This window comes from Eumetopias jubatus, unplaced genomic scaffold, assembly GCF_037043125.1.
Source record: "Eumetopias jubatus isolate StellerSeaLion01/CBP00866 unplaced genomic scaffold, mEumJub1_p1.0 scaffold_11, whole genome shotgun sequence".
NCBI lineage: Eukaryota > Metazoa > Chordata > Mammalia > Carnivora > Otariidae > Eumetopias > Eumetopias jubatus.
The window spans coordinates 82,583,360-82,601,695 of NW_028274817.1; the positions used below are offsets into that span (position 1 = coordinate 82,583,360).

Genomic DNA, 18,336 nt, shown 5'->3' on the forward strand with positions numbered 1-18,336 from the left:
AGGGCTGGATCTCATGACCCTAAGATCATGACCCGAGCCGAAATCAAGAGTCAGACACTTAACGGACTGAACCACCCAGGCATCCCCTCACTTAATTTAAAATAAGTCCTAAAATGGGGAAAAATAAGACAATAGATGAGCAAGTAGAAAACAGATAGCATGATAGCTTTAAATCCAACCATATCGATAACAGTATTAAATACAAATGGTCTAATTCACCAATTAAAATGTAGAGATTGACAATTTGGAGTCCTTTTTCTTAAATAGACTCTATTTTTTAGAGCACTTTTAAGTTCATAGCAAAATTGAGCGGAAAGTACAGAGCCATCCCATAAACCTCTTGCCCAAAACGGACACAGCCTCCCCCACTACCACCATCCTGCACCAGACTGGCATACTTCTTACAATCAATGAATCTATATCGACACATCATTATCACCCAAAGTCCACAATTTACATCAGTGTTTACTGTTGGTTTTGTGCATTCTATAGGTTTGGACAAATATATAATGACATGTATCCGCCATTAAAGTATCATACAGAATTGTTTCACGCCCCCCCCCAAATCCTCTGTGCTCCACATACAAATTCCTCTCGCTCTCTCCTGACCACAGGTGACTGCTGAATTTTTTTCTTGGTACTGTTTCCATAGTTTTGCCTTTTCCAGAACATCATATAGTCGGAATCACGCAGTATGTAGCCGTTTCAGATAGGCTTCTTTCAGCAAGTCATACGCACTTAAGTAAGGTTCTTACATGTCTTTTCACGGCTTGATAGCTCATTTCTTTTTCATGATGAATACTATTCCATTGCCTGGATGTGCCACAGTTTATTTATTCATTCACCTACTGAAGGACATCTTGGTGGTTTCCAAGTTTTAGCAATTATGAATGAAGTTGCTATAAACATACATGTGAGATTTTTGTGTGGACATACATTTTCAACTCATTTGGGTAAATACCAAAGAATGATCCATATAGCTGGAGTTGTATGGAAGTGTTGAAACCCTATATTGTACACCTGCAACAAATACTGCCCTGTATTTTACCTAACTGGAAATTAAATAAAAACTTAAAAGAGAAAAATATCAACACTTACTATGAAGTTTGCTGTCGACATGAAGATCGACAATAGAACAATGGAGCATGATAGTGATTCCAGGTACAAATACGCACAAGTATATAGTCATTGCTTTTTCAAAAAGGTGCCAAGGATATTCAATGGGGAAAAATAATCTTTTCAAGTCATGGTGGTGGAAAAAATGAAATAGCCATATGAAAAAAAAGAAAAAAAAAAGAAAAGAAAGAGAGAGAGAGAGGGAGAGAAAGAAAGAAAGAATGAAAAAGAAAGAAGGAAGGAAGGAAGGAAGAAAGAAAGAAGGAAGGAAGAAAGAAAGAAGAAAGAAAGAAAGAAAGAAAAAGAAAGAAAGAAAGAAAAAGGAAGAAAGAAAGAAAAAGAAAGAAAGAAAGAAAGAAAGAAAGAAAGAAAGAAAGAAAGAAAGAAAGAAAGAAAAAGAAAGAAAGAAAGAAACCTCTACTACTACTTGACACCATAAGGAAAAATAGGAAGTTATGACCTTCATAGTGTGCTTGATTTGGGTAAGGTTTTACAAATTAGGATGTCTAAACTATACAAGAAAAAATTTAGTAAATTTGACCTCACCAAAATTAAAAAAAATAAATTGGTCTTCAAGTGTCACTGTTTTGAAAATGAAAGGGAAAGTCAGGCAAACAATGAATCATGGAACACTACATCAAAAACTAATGATGTACTGTATGGTGACTAACATAACATAATAAAATTTAAAGAAAGAAAAGAAAGAAGAAAGAAAGAAGGGAAGAAAGAAAGAAAGAAGGAAAGAAGGAAAGAAAGAAAGAAAGAAAGAAAGAAAGAAAGAAAGAAAGAAAGAAAGAAAAAGAAAGAAAGAGAGAAAGAAAGAAAGAAAAAGAAAGAAAGAAAGAAAGAAAGAAAGAAAGAAAGAAAAAGAAAGAGAGAAAGAAAGAAAGAAAAAGAAAGAAAGAAAGAAAGAAAGAAAGAAAGAAAGAAAGAAAGAAAGAAAGAAAGAAAGAAAGAAAGAAAGAAAGAAAGAGAAAGTCACAGGCTGGAATGAAGTACTTAGAAAAAATATATATCCAACTCAGGACACTATTCAACTATATAAAGAACTCTTACAATTCAATCATAAGAAAATAAATACCCAACTATAAAACTAAAAACATGGACAAAATATTTCGACAGACTACCTCAATAAAGAAGCAAGTAGACACATGAAAACATGCTCACCATCATTTATTATTAGGGAAATGCAGATTAAAACCACAATTAAAAACTGTGTGGACACCTTAGCATGACTAAAATAAAATAGCTGACCATACCAAATGGTATGGAGCAACTAGAATACTCATACACTGGTGGTGGAAATGTAAAATAATGCAAACACTTTGGAAAATAGTTTGGTAGTTATCTAGTTAAATATACATGTCCCATACAACCCAGTCATTCCACACCAAGGTATACACAGAAAAAAGGAAAACCTATTTCTACAAAAAGTGTATTTATGAATGTTCCTTGAAATTTTATTTGTAATAGACAAAACCCCGGAGACAAACCAAATGTCCATCAACAGGGGCATGATCTAATTGTGGTATATCCATACAATGTCATAAACCATTAAAAAGGAATGAATTATTGATACATACAGCAACATGAATAAATCTGAAAATATAATACTTGAAAGAAGTCAGAACATCCCCTGGCCCAAAAAAAGAACACAGGTGGTATAATTACACTTATTAAGGCTAGACAATGAACATTAATGTATAGTGACAGAAATCAGTTCAATGGTTGCCTGGTGATGAGGGCATGAGGAGGGCCGGATGGATTTCAAAGGCACACAAGGATATTTTTGGTTGTTTATATATATATATATTCTATATATATTCATTATCTTGACTATGATGATTGGTTCACAAGTACATATATCAAAATTCATCAGACTGTACACTTTATTTTTTTATTTTTTTATTTTTTAATTTAATTTTATTTTATTATGTTATGTTAGTCACCATACAATACATCATTAGTTTTTGATGTGGTGATCTACGATCCGTTGTTTTCGTATAACACCCAGTGCTCCTCATGCAGTACGTACCCTCCTTAATACCCATTACTGGCCAAACCCATCCCCCCACTCCTCTCTAGAACCCTCAGTTTGTTTCCTGGGGTCCATAGTCTCTCATGGTTCATCTCTCCCTCCGATTCCCCCCCTTCACTTTTCCCTTCCTTCTCCTAATGTCCTCCGTGCTATTCCTTATGTTCCACAAATAAGTGAAACCATGTGATAATTGACTTTCTCTGCTGGAGTTATTTCACTTAGCATAATCTCCTCCAGTTCCATCCATGTTGATGTAAAAGTTGGGTATTCATCCTTTCTGATGGCTGAGTAATTGTCCATCCATTGTACACTTTACTTTTTGAAAGATTTATATTTATTTATTTTAGAGAGAGGGAGGGAAGGGGTGTGTGCCCCAGAGTAGGAGGAGGGGCAGAGAGAGAATCTTCAAGCAGACTCCCTGCTGAGTGTGGAGCCCAATGCGGGGCTCAATCCCCTAATCCATGAGATCACCACCTGAGCCAAAACCAAGAGTCGGGTGCTCAACTGACTGAGCCACCCAGGTGTGCCCAGACTGTGCACTTTAATTAAGTCTGTTGGGTCTCCAGTGTGTCAGTTTTAACTCAATACAGGCACACACACACAAAAGACAGAGGATGAGGATATATATTACAAATTTTACAGATTTATAAAATGTAAATACCAAGTACTATGTACAAGAACACATGTCTCACTGTATGCATTTTTCAGCTGCATAAAGAAAATGATATATATTAAACACACTAGAATTTCTTGTCTCTGTGAGAGGCATAGAGTGGGAGTGGAAAAAGCAAACAAAGAGTATCAAATAAATGAATGACAAGTGAGGGGCCTGGCCTGAAAGAATCACGAGAATAGTGATATGAGCTGGAAATAAGATTTTGTCAACCTCTGACCCTAAAGTATCCCCACTGTCCCTTTGCTTGAACTATTCTGACCTTCTCTTAGGCCTGTGAGAATCATACTTTTGACTGCCTTCGGGACTTTAGAGTGCTGCCCCTGGGGACCCTGAAGTGGTAACTCATTTTCCTCTCCTGTTCATCGGTCTACCTCATGCTTATTTTTGAGGTCTCAACTTAAATAACACTTTTTCATGAAGGCCTTTTCTGGCCACCCAATTCTTTATCCCAAATTTAAATTACTCATCCTCTTTTCCTTTCTCTTAGTACCATGAAATCTTCCTCCATTTTGGTATTTGTCATAAAAGTATATATTCGTTAGAGAGATCCTTTCTGAAACATCTGTCTCCCCATTCCAGCCCAAGCCCCATGGTGAAAGTTGCCATTGTCTGTTTTGTTCTCCACTGTATGCCCCGAGGGCCTCTTCCAATGCTGCTACATAATAATAGACTCTCAAATGTGTCTGTGGAAAGAATAAGTGAATAAATGAATGAATTGGAAAACTGAATGGAAAGGATGGAAGAATCAGTAGAGGGATTGGTATATGAGTGTATACATTCAGTCTCCCTGAAGATGTGGCTCCATGTGGCCCTGACAGTGGGGAAACAGACAGGGATATGGGAGGGAGAGCAAAGGGATGAAAGGTACCCAGATATGGAATATGGGGGGAAAGGATGGAAAGGAGAAGGAGAGACTAAGCAGAAAAACCAGTTGGAGGACTGAAAAGACTTAGGAAGGAGGGAGAGAGAAGTAGCGGCAAAGAGAGAGGGAGAGGGAGAGGTGGGAGGGGGGGAGAGGGACAGGAAGTAGGACTGCAGGGTGACAAGCAGAAAGCCAGGCGCAGGAGGAAAGTGAAGGAGCACCTCTCCCCAGTGACACACCTTACTGGGTGGTGAGCAAAATAATGAATTCCAGAAGTTCCCCCTTTTCTTTCTATCACTATCATCTCTCAACATTGGCCACGAAAAAATTAGAGCTGTTTGTAAACACCAAAACAACAAAGGTCCTGCCTCACTCATTGCTTTTGGTGAAAAGCTGGTAGCTGAGATCTCACCAGGGATAAGGCTACAAGGAAAAAACACGAACAAGAACACACTCCTCACTCTGAAGCCAGCTGCATTCAGGTGGTTATGTGGGAAGCTCATACTGTGTAGGTAATAGACTGATGTATGCACTGTATTCGTAGAAAGAAAAAAAAAAGGAAATATTTTATCAAGTCTTTCATGTAATATGTCATGGAGAATTCCCCATCGTGGGGCACTGGGAAGGAACTGAATCTTCTCAGGGACAACACAAGGAATTCCGGATAGAAGTTGCCCTGCTGCTGGTACTGGGAATTCATTATGTCAAGCCTCTAAATTGGAATAGAGAATTTAATATCCCAAAGCCATGAAAAGGTTTGTAAACATGATCACTTGATCCCAAGCACATTTTTGCAAGTGGTGTTAGACTAAGGACACTCAATGAAAAGAAACGGCCACATTTTAGCATTTAGCATTTACATGCCAATATGAAACCCTAACACCCTGATCTTAGTTTTGCCATTAGATCTTCCCCTCCCATCTCCTGACACATGAGGGAGGTAAAAATTTACAATGATCTTATTTTGGGTACCTTTGAGTAATGGTGTATGCAGTGTGTGTGGGGGTGGGGTGGGTGAATGGGTGTGTGTCTGCCCTCACAGTGGATTTTATTTGGGGAGGACAAGGAAAGCAAACATGACGAGGGCTTATGAGAGTGAAACATTGACTTCCTGATGGTAAATGATGGTAAACGGCAGCCCTGGCGTGGTTAACACCCGCCTAACCAAGAGGCTGATTAACTAACATACTTGTGAGGCTTATTCGGAGAGTGGTCATCAAGGAAAAGTTATTTTCGGATCCCTTTTATCATCAGATCCTTCTTTTGGTGGAGGAGGGGGTGGTGAGGAGGGCCATTATTGGCTAGGTACAATAAGAAATGTGCAAAGTGTTATCAATATACAACTTAATGGTAGCCAAAAGGCATTCTCAAAAAGGCAGTAAGGATATGTGTTGTCCATTTGCAGATAACTGTAAAATGTGAGGTACATAAAATAACATTGTGTGTAGAGTAAATGGATAATTATTTACATATGTGGGAGTAGTTACTAAATATGACCTGAAGTGGCCAATTCTATCTGAAAAATATCAGAAGCCAGTAACTCAACCATGGGATGTGTTTCTAGTTTGGACAGTCTAAATGTCAAGGACGAAGTGCTGAGAGATAAAATGAGGCCTAAATGAGGACAACCTGCTTATGTGGGACCAGTTTAAGATTAAGAACACTGATTTCATGGTACCAGATGTTAGTGCATGAGCCCCTGATGGAAAAGCAGGTGTGAGGGAACGACTGAAAATTCAGGGGGCCTTAACCGGAGATTTACCTTATCTTCTCATGGGTTGAGTCCGCCAACCATGCCTGCAAACACCAAGTGCTGGTCTCTGGATGAGATTATGGCAATACCTGAGGGCATGTCTATTTGAATGGGTACATGTGACATTTCTTTTTTTCTTTATTTGAAAGGTTTTTTAATTTTATTTTTATTATGTTATGTTAGTCATTAGTTTTTGATGTAGTTTTCCATGATTCATTGTTTGCGTATAACACCCAGTTCTCCATGCGATACGTGTCCTCCTTAATACCCGTCACTGGGCTAACCCATCTCCCCACCGCCCTCCCCTCTAAAACCCTCAGTTTGTTTCTCAGAGTCCATAGTCTCTCATGGTTCGTCTCCCCCTGACATTTCAAAGTGGGTCATGGCATTTGGGTATGTGTGTTTCCCCATCTGCAGTAGGGTGAGAGGCAGGTGAAAGTGTGGCGTTATCGGTAAGAATCGGACAGTATGGGACTAGTATTTGTCCAGAGGACAAAACAACATCTTCCTCCTATCCGACACTGCCGCTCCTGCCTCTCCCGAGGCTTTCTCTAAATGAGGCACAAGCACAAGGGCTTGGAATATTGTTCACTGGGCTAGTTCCCCATCCCTCTCCATTTACAGCCTTCTGGTCGAGTTGGGTTGAAGCACAGGCGTGGGCTCAAGAATGAAGCAGAATTCCTTTGACTCATTCTGCATCTTACCACCACTGACCCCTAAAGTGCCAGGATGAGGACTCAGCCCCAGATCTCCAGTGAGAAGAAAGGAAGAGAGAGTGATGTGGCAGCACCCAGCCTTCACAGGTGGGCACTGGCTGAACTTCCTGCTTAGTATTGTGAGAGAGAACATGGGTGTGTCCTACATGCATGCATGTCACCTCGCAGTGTGCGGTGGTACTGTGCTCAGTGCTCCAGAATCTGGCCCATCACATGAGTCTTCCCTCTGAGGGAGGGGTGAAGAAGGCGCTTGGGATCAGGGCCTTTCCCTGGACTGAGAGTGGAAAGAGAAGACTGACCCTATTCCCTGTGAGCTAGAACCACGGATAGAAACTGATCTGGTCATAGAACAAGGAGGTCATGTGTAAAAACTGGTTTTGCTGTTACAACCTCAAATGTACCAGTTCTGGAAACTGTTAAAATGTGGGCCTGTTAAAAATGGACAGGGGAAGAAACAACAAATGTTGGAGAGGTTGTGGAGAAAGGGGAACCCTCTTACACTGTCGGTGGGAATGCAAGTTGGTACAGCCACTTTGGAAAACAGTGTGGAGGTGCCTCAAAAATTTAAAAATAGAGCTACCCTATGACCCCGCAATTGCACTCCTGGGTATTTACCCCAAGGACACAGATGTAGTGCAAAGAAGGGCCATATGCACCCCAATGTTCATAGCAGCAGTGTCTGCAATAGCCGAACTGTGGAAAGAGCCCAGATGCCCTTCAACAGACGAACGGATAAAGAAGATGTGGTCCATATATACAATGGAATATTACTCAGCCATCAGAAAGGATGAATACCCAACTTTTACATCAACATGGATGGGACTGGAGGAGATCATGCTAAGTGAAATAAGTCAAGCAGAGAAAGTCAATTATCATATGGTTTCACTTATTTGTGGAACATAAGGAATAGCGTGGAGGACATTAGGAGAAGGAAGGGAAAAATGGGGGGGGATTGGAGGGAGAGATGAACCATGAGAGACTATGGACTCTGAGAAACAAACGGGGTTTTAGAGGGGAGGGGGGAGGGGGGATTGGTTAGCCCGGTGATGGGTATTAAGGAGGGCACGTAGTGCATGGAGCACGGGGTGTTATACAAAAACAATGGATCGTGGATCACCACATCAAAAACTAATGATGTATGGTGACTAACATAACATAATAAAATTTTAAAAAATAAATAAATAAAATGTGGGCCTGTTGATAAAAACAAATGGGAATTCACAAAAGTGAATTTTCATTAGAAAATGAAGAAGCAATAAAATCTAGCATGTAATTGCTGATGATTTTAAAACTTTTCATCATGGTGGAAATCAGTCACATGCTTTAGTTGACAACATACAACTCTATAAAATACAATGGGGCGAGGTTTATATAAATTAAAAAACAGGATATTTATTATAACGTGTTGATTATTTTTAAAAAATCAAGGAGTATAAGAAAATATGAAGGTGGATACAATAAATTATATCAAAATGCAAAGTTCAGAATTACTGGTTCAAAATCATTGCATACAAACATCTATGTTTTCACTTGTGAGAGAAACTGATAGGCTAGCAGGTGGATAGCAAGAAAGGTAGATAAATTTACAAAAATGATTATTACAACTATCAGCTTCTTGTTTTTAAATTTCATAATGTCATGTTAGTCACCATACAATACATCATTAGTTTTTGATGTAGTGATCCACAATTTATTGTTTTCATAAAAAACCCAGGGTTCCATGCAGTACGTGCCCTCCTTAACACCCATCACCAGGCTAACCCATCGCCACACCCCCTCCCCTCTAAAACCCTCAGTTTCTTTCTCAGAGTCCATAGTCTCTCATGGTTCATCTCCCCCTCCAAATCCTGCCCCTTCATTTTTCTCTTCCTTCTCCTAATGTCCTCCCTGCTATTCCTTGTGTTCCACAAATAAGTGAAACCATATGATAATTGACTTTCTCTGCTTGACTTATTTCACTTGGCATAATCTCCTCCAGTCTCATCCATGTTGATGTAAAAGTTGGGTATTCATCCTTTCTGATGGCTGAGTAATATTCCATTGTATATATGGACCACATCTTCTTTATCCATTCATCTGTTGAAGGGCATCTCGGCTCTTTCCACAGTTTGGCTATTGTGGACATTGCTGCTATGAACACTGGGGTGCATATGGCCCTTATTTTCACTACATCTGTATCTTTGGGGTAAATACCCCGTAGTGCAATTGCTGGGTCATAGGGTAACTCTTATTTTTAATTTTTTGAGGCACCTCCACACTGTTTTCCAAAGTGGCTGTACCAACTTGCATTCCCACCGACAGTGTAAGAGGGTTCCCCTTTCTCCACAACCTCTCCAACATTTGTTGTTTCTTGCCTTGTCCATTTTTGCCATTCTAACTGGGGTAAGGTGGTATCTCAGTGTGGTTTTGATTTGAATTTCCCTGATGGCTAATGATGAGGAACATTTTTTCATGTGTCTGTTAGCCATTTGTATGTCTTCTTTGGAGAACTGTCTGTTCATGTCTCTGCCCATTTTTTGACTTGATTATTTGTTTTTTGGGTGTTGAGTTTGAGAAATTCTTTATAGATCTTGGAAATCACCCCTTTGTAGTGTCATTTGCAAATATCTTCGCCCATTTTGGGGGTGCCTCTTTGATTTGTTCACTGTTTCCTTTCCTGTGCAGAAGGTTTTTATCTTGATGAAGTTCCAAAAGTTCATTTTTGCTTTTGTTTCACTAGCCTTTGGAGATGTATCTTGGAAGAAGTTGCTGTGGCCGATGTCAAAGAGGTTATTGCCTATGTTCTCCTCTAGCATTTTGATGGATTCCTGTCTCACATTGAGGTCTTTCATCCATTTTGAGTTTATCTTTGTGTATGGTGTTAGAGAATGGTTGAGTTTCATTCTTCTGCATGTGGCTGTCCAATTTTCCCAGCACCATTTATTGAAGGGACTGTCTTTTTTCCATTGCATATATTTTGCTGCTTCATCGAAGATTATTTGACCATAGAATTGAGGGTCCATATCTGGGCTCTCTATTCTTTTCCATTGTTCCATATATGTCTGTTTTTGTGCCAGTATCATGCTGTCTTGCTGATCATTGCTTTGTAATATAGCTTGAAATCAGGCATGCTGATGCTACAGCTTTTTTTTTTTTTCTTTTTCAACATTTCCTTGGCGGTTCGGGGTCTTTTCTGTTTCCATACAAATTTTAGGATTGTTTGTTCCAGCACTTTGAAAAATGTCATTGGAATTTTGATCGAGGTAGCTTTGAAGGTATAGATTGCTCTGGGTAGCATAGACATTTTAACAATGTTTATTCTTCTGATCCATGAGCATGGAATGTTTTTCCATCTTTGTGTGTCTTCTTCAATTTCTTTCATGAGTGTTCTGTAATTCCTAGAGTATGGATCCTTCACCCCTTTGGTTTGGTTTATTCTGAGGTATCTTATGGTTTTTGGTGCTGTTGTAAATGGAATCGTTTCTCTAATTTCTCGTTCTACAGTTGCATTGTTAGTATATAAGAAAGCAACATATTTCTGTGCATTTATTTTGTATCCTGCCACATTACTGAATTGCTGTATGCGTTCTAGTAATTTGGGGGTGGAGTCTTTTAGATTTTCCACATAAAGTCCCATGTCATCTGTGAAGAGAGAGAGTTTGACTTCTTCTTTGCCAATTTGGATACGTTTTATTTCTTTTTGTTGTCTGATTGCTGTTGCTAGGACTTCTAGTACTATGTTGAACAATAACGGCGAGAGTGGGCATCCTTGTTGTGTTCCTGATCTTAAGGGAAAGGCTCTCAGCTTTTCCCCATTGAGGATGATATTTGCTGTGTGTTTTTCATAGATCGATTTTATGAACTTGAGGAATGTTCCCTCTATCCCTATACTCTGAAGAGTTTTAATCAGGAGGGGATGCTGTATTTTGTCAAATGCTTTTTCTGCATCAATTGAGAGGACCATATTGTTCTTCTCTCTCCTTTTATTAATGTGTTCTATCACATTGATTGATTTGCGAATGTTGAACCCCCCTTGCGTCTCGGGGATAAATCCCACTTGGTCGTGGTGGATGATCCTTAAAATGTATTGTATAACAATCAGTTTCTAACACACATGCTATCCAAATAACAAGTATTAGATTTTATTTTATTAGTCTATGATAAAATAAAGGGCAGGAAACAAGAAAGACGTAAAATTTGGTTAATGTTCTCTTTACCCCAAGAGGTATTAGTTTCTGGAAGATTACTCCAAGATTAAGGAAGAAGAATTTGGAAACCAATAAAATGTGGATCTATTGAGAAAAGTAAATGTGAATTCACATACAGAAAATTACCCTTGAAACTAATATTACACTGTATATTAACTAAGTAGAATTTAAATAAAAACTCAAAAAAAGAAAATAAAAACTCAAAAAAAGAAAAAAAGGCAACAAAATCTAGCATATAGATGCTGAGGATTTTAAGGTTTTCAATGGTGGGTATAAATTGAACACATGGTTTAATTAACAACATGTAGGTACATTTACAAAATGTAAGATGGTGTGGTATATATCTATTTAAAAATATAGGAATGTGATTTCTTAAATTTATTATAATATGTTGTTTGTTAATAATGAATCAAGGACTATGAGGAAAAATAAGGGCAAATCAATAAGTTATCCCAATTTTAACATCCAGAATTATCTAGTTCTAACACTGGCTCAAAATCACTTCAGATACCTTATTATTCACCTATGAAATAAAAGGATAGGTTGGTAGGTGGAAAGCAAGAAAGAGGGATAACTTGAAAGAAATGAATATCACAGAAATTGGCTTATACCACACATGCCATTCAAGATAAGAATATACTAAGTTTTGTTTTATTGGTATGCTAAAATAAAGAGAAAGGGAACAAGAAAGAGATGAATCTTGGTTTTGGGATATATGTTTCTGGAAGATTCCTCCAAAATTAAGAAAATAGATTCTCAGTAACATTATATATTTGGGAACTTTATTATTTTCATGGCTCATTTAAATTTTGTTGGGCTCAGGAAAGTCCCTGCCTTGGAAGATAACATACAAAGAGGATATTTCCTTTGTACTTTCTACCATGACAACCCCCATCTCCCATTTTTTTCAAGTACACTTATTTATTAAAGTATAAATTACAAAAATTATACAAATCATAATTGTGTTGCTCCATGAAATTTCACAAAGTGAACACACCACACTTAGGCAATCCCCCACTCAATTTGAAATGTAGAATATCACGTAGCTCCCTACAAGGCCCTCTTGGGCCCCTTGCCAGTTACCCCCATCCCTCATCTGTGAAGTAACCACAATCCTCACCTCTGGCAGCATGGTCTAGTTTTGTCTGATTTTAAATTTATGTAAATGGAATCATACAGTATAGAGTCTTTTGTGTTTAGCTTCTTTTCACTCAACATCATTTTCCTTTATTTTATCCATGCTCTTGGGTCTGGTAGTTACTCTTATTGTTACATTGTATTCTGTCATATGAATGTGTATAATTTATTCATTAATTTTACTTGTTATAAATATTTGGGTAGTTTTTTGTCTGGGATAGTACATATTTTGCTGTATGAATAATATTGTACAGACTTTAGTGATAATTGTACTTATATATGTGAATTTGTGTAGTTACCTAGGAGCTGAACAGCTAGGTCATAGGACATTGCCTACACTCAGCTTTATTAAATAGTACCAAAGAAATCTCCAAAATGATCATACCATTTAAAAAATGTGTGGTAAAACGTAAACAACATAATATTTATCATTTTAACCATCATAAGTATAAAATTCGTGGTATTAAATACATTTACAATGTACCCATTACCATCACCACTAACTATACCTAAAAAGTTTGTCATCATCCCTAACATAAACCTATTAAAGAATAACTCCCCATTTCTTCCTCCCACCAGCCCCTAGCAAACTCTACTCTACTTTTTGCCTGTATGAATGAATTTGCCTATCCTTGGTAACCCATGTAAGTGGAATACATTACAAGGTATAAACACAAATATAGTATTTGTTTTACTGTGTCTGGCTTATTTTAGTTAGCATAATGTTTTCAAGGTCCATCCATGTTGAGACATATATCAAAATTTCATTTTTTTATATCTGATCAATAGTCCATTGAATGAGTATACTACATTTTGTTTATCCATTCATCAGTTGATGGACACATGACTATTTACACCTTTTGGCTACTGTCAATAATGCTGCTATGAACATGGGTATACAAATTTCTGTTTGAGTTCTTGCTCTCAAATTTTCTAGATATATACCTACAAGTAAAATTGCTAGGTCATGTGATAGTTCTGTGTTTAACTTTCTGAGAAGCTGCCAGGACCTCAGCCATGAAAAGCTGTGATCAACAATCAGAACCCAGAACCTCAATATTTAGAGAACAAAGTCCTTATTGCCCACATGGGCTCCAGCAAGGCACCCCAGCTGCCTGCCTGCATTTTCCTCTAAGAGCTTTATTATTTTACATCTCTTACTTAGATGTGAAATACAGCTCAAATGGATTATTTCACATTTTGTGAAGATGGGGGAATATTTCTTTTTTTCCCCTGTAGAGATATATAATTGATACTGCACAAGTTATTAAAAAGACCGTCTTTTCCCCACCTCACTGCAATGGCATTTACATCATCAGTGACCATATATGTGCATGTGTATTTCTGGACTCTTTAGTCTATTCCATCTGTCTGTTTATCCTTGCACCAACAATACAATGTCTTCATTATAACTTTCTATTAACTCTTTTTACAGAGCCCTTCAGCTATGCTTCTTCAAGATTAATTGGCTCTTTCTCTCCATTTACATTTCCATATACATTTTAGAATGAACTTGTCAATTTCCAAAAAATCCTGCTGTGTTTTTTAAAATGTAATTATATTTTAATTTTAATTCCAGTGTAGTTAATATATAGTGTTATATTAGTTTCAGGAATACAATATAGTAGATTCAATAGACAATAGATTCAACAATTCCATACATCACCCAGTGCTCATCACAGCAAGTGCACTCCTTAATCCCCATCACCTATTTCACCCATCCCATCCTCCACCTCCCATTTGATAACCATCAGTTTGTTCTCTATAGTTAAGAATCTGTTTCTTGGCTTCTCTCTCTTTCCCTCTTTCTTTCTTTTACTCTTTTGTTGCTGTTGTATTTTAAATTCCACATATGAGTGATATCATATGGTATTTGTCTTTCTCTGAATGACTTATTTCACTTAGTGTAATACTCTCCAGCCCCATCTATGCCATTGCAAATGGCAAGATTTCTTTCTTTTTATGGCTGAATAATATTCCATTGTGTATATATCCCACATCCTCTTTATCCATTAATCTGTTGATGGATGTTTGAGCTGCTTCCATAATTTGGCTATTGTAAATAATGCTGCTATAAACATAGGGGTGCATATATCCCTTTGAATTAGTGTTTTTGTATTATTTGAGTAAATAACCAGTAGTTTGATTACTGGATCATAGGGTAGTTCTATTTTCTAACTTTCTGAGGAACCTCCATACTGTCTTCCACAGTGGCTGTGCAAGTTTACATTCCCACCAACAGTGCAATAGGGTTCCCCCTTCTCCACATCCTCACCAACACCTATTATTTTTTGTGTTGTTGATTTCAGTGATTCTGACAGGCATGAGGTGATATCTCATTGTAGTTTTGATTTGCATTTCCCTGATGATCAGTGATGTTGAGCATCTTTTCATGTGTCTGTTGGCCATCTGGATGTCTTCTTTGGAGAAATGTCTGTTCATATCTTCTGCACATTTCTTAACTGCATTATTTATTTTGGGGGTTGAGCTTAATAAGTTCTTTATAGATTTTAAATATTAACCTTTATCAGATATATCATTTGGAAATACCTTCTCCTATTCAGTAGGTTGCCTTTTAGGTTTTTAAAAAAAAAAGATTTAGGGAGAGTGGGGCGAGGGGCAGAGGGTAGAGGGAGAGAGAATTTTGACCAGACTCCCCAACGAGCGTAGAGTCTGATGTGGGGCTCAATCTCAAGATCCTGAGATCGTGACCTGAGCCGAAATCAAGAATCAGATGCTTAACCAACTGAGCCATCCAGGCACCCAGGTTGCCTTTTAGCTTTGTTGATTGTTTCCTTCGATGTGCAAAAGCTTTTTATTTTGCTGAAGTCCCAATAGCTTATTTTAGGTTTTGTTTCCCTTGCTTCACTAGACATATCTAGTAAGAAGCTGCTACCGCTGATGTCAAAGAGGGTACTGCCTGTGTTCTCCTCTGGGATTTTGATAGTTTCCTGTCTCACATTTAGGTCTTTAATCCATTTTGAAGTTATTTTTGCATATGGAGTAATAAAGGGGTCCCTTTCATTCTTCTGCATGTTGCTGTCCAATTTTCCCAACACCATTTGTGGAAGAGACTGTCTTTGTTTTCACAGGATGTGCTTTCCTGCTTTGTCGAATGTTAGTTGACCATATAGTTGTGGGTCCATTTGTGGGTGTTCTATTCCATTCCACTGATCTCTGTGTCTGTTTTTGTGCCAGTACCATACTGTCTTGATGACTACAGCTTTTTTTTTCCTCATTAAATTTATGTTTTAATGGGTCTCAAAATTCTGTGACAGATTTTTGGTCAAGTTGTTTCCATTAAAAAGTACTGATTTTAAAAACCAATAACTTAAAACTACCACACACATGAAAAAACAAATGGTCCACAAAACATTTTCCTTTCCTTCTGAGGGTTTTACGGTGCATTGTTATCATTAACCAGTCTTTTACTATTAAACTTAAATGGCCAATTAACACAAACAGTTCTGACACCATTCTTCCACCACTGATTAAGCCTGGGGTGGCAGTGGATATTGGGGATAATATTCATTTAGCCTTCTGAGCTTCCTGGGCAGACTTGGTGACCTTGCCAGCTCCAGCTGCCTTCTTGTCCACTGCTTTGATGACACCCACAGCAATCATCGGTCTCATGTCACGAACAGCAAAATGGCTCAGAGAAGGATAGTCAGAGAAGCTCCCAACACACATAGGCTTGCCAGGAACCATATCAACAATGGCAGCATCGCCAGATTTCAAGAACTTGGGACCATCTTCCAGCTTTTTTCCAGAACAACGATCTATCGTATCTTCAGCTCAGCAAACTTGCAAGCAATGTAAGCTGTGTGACAATCCAGCACAGGTGCATATCCAGCACTGATTTGGCCTGGATGGTTCCATATAATCACCTGAGCCATGAAGCCAGCTGCTTCCTTTGGTGGATCGTTTTTGCTGTCACCAGCCACATTGCCACAACAAACATCTTTGACAGATACGTTCTTCACATTGAAGCCCACATTGTCCCCAGCAAGAGCCTTGCTCAAAGCTTCATGGTGCATTTCAACAGACTTTACTTCAGTAATAACATTGACTGGAGCAAAGGTGACCACCATGCCAGGTTTAAGAACACCAGTCTCCACTCTGCCCACAGGGACAGCACGAATACCACCAATTTTGTAGACGTCCTGGAGGGGTAGATGCAAGGGCTTGACAGTTGGATGAGTTGGTGGCAGAATGCAATCCAGAACTTCAAGCAGTGTGGTTCCCTTGGCATTCCCATTTTATGGGTGACTTCCATCCCTTGGACCAAGACATGTTAGCACTTGGTTCCAGCATGTTGTCACAATTCCAACCAGAAATTGGCACAAATGTTACTGTGTAGGGGTTGTAGCCGATCTTCTTAATGTAGGTGCTGCCCACCTTAATGATTTCCTCATATCTCTTCTGGCTATAGGGTGGCTCAGTGGAATCCATTTTGTTAACACCAAAAATTAGTTATTTTACACCCAGTGTGTAGGCCAGAAGGGCATGCTCATTCTTGGAGATATCTGCTTCAAATTCACCAACACCAGCAGCAACAATCAGGACAACACAGTCAGCCTGAGATGTGCCTGTAATCATGTTTTTGATAAAGTCTCTGTGTCCTGGGGCATCAATGATGGTCACATACTTGCTGGTCTCGAATTTCCACAGGGAGATATCAATGATGATACCACGTTCACGTTCAGCTTTTGGTTTATCCAAAACCCAGGCATACTTGAAGGAGCCCTTTCCCATCTCAGCAGCCTCCTTCTCAAATTTTTCGATAGTTCTTTTGTTGATCCCATCATATTTGTAGGTCAAATGACCAGGAGTTGGTAGACTTGCCCAAATCTATGTGTCCCATGATGATGAGGTTAATGTGAGTTTTTTCCTTTCCCATTTTGGTTTAAGTCTAGTGGTGGTTTTCATGACGCCTGTGTTCTGGCAGCAAACCCATTGCGAAAAAACTACAGCTTTCTAATATAGCTTGAAGTCAGGAATTGTGATGCCTCCCACTTTCCTTCTCTTTTTTAAGATTGCTTTGCCTCTTTGGGGTCTTTAGTGGTTCCATACAAATTTTTGGATTGTTTGTTCTAGCTTTGTGAAAAATGCTGGTGGTATTTTGATAGGGATTTCATTGAATGTGTAGATTGCTTTGGATAGCATAGACATTTTAACAATGTTTATTCTTCCAATCCACGAGCATGGAATGTTTTTCCATTTCTTCGTGTCCTTTCAATTTCTTTCATAAATTTTCATAGTACAAATCTTTTACCTCTTTGCTTAGGTTTATTCTAGGTATCATGTTTTATGCTGCAATTGTAAATGGGATCAATTCCTTGATTTCTTTTTCTGCTGTTTCATTATTGGTGTATAGAAATGCAACAAATTTCTGTACATTGATTTTATATCCCTGACTTTGTGAATTCATATATCAGTTCTAGTAATTTTCTGGTGGAGTCTTTTGGGTCTTCTACATAGGGTATCATGTTGTCTGCAAATAATGAAAGTTTGACTTCTTCCTTGCTTATTTGTATGCCTTGTATTTCTTTTCGTGGTCTGATTGCTAGGACCTCCAGTACTATGTTAAATAACAATGGTGAAAATGGACATCCTTGTCTTGTTCCTGACCTTAGGGGGAAAGCGTTCAGATTTTTCCCATTGAGGGCCATTTTAGATGTGGGTCTTATGTATATGGCCTTTATTATCTTGAGGTATTTTCCATCTATCCTACTTTGTTGAGGATTTTTATCAAGAATAGATGCTGTTTTGTCAAATGCTTTTTCTGCATCTATTGAGAGGATCATATAGTCTTATCCTTTCTTTTATTAATGTGGTATATCACACTGAT

At 38.3% G+C, this 18,336-nt stretch overlaps 1 pseudogene; it reads right to left on the reverse strand.

The window, feature by feature from the left end:
* Nucleotides 1-16,004: 16,004 nt before the first annotated feature.
* Nucleotides 16,005-17,385, reverse strand: LOC114202497 (elongation factor 1-alpha 1 pseudogene; annotated as a pseudogene).
* Nucleotides 17,386-18,336: the final 951 nt, after the last annotated feature.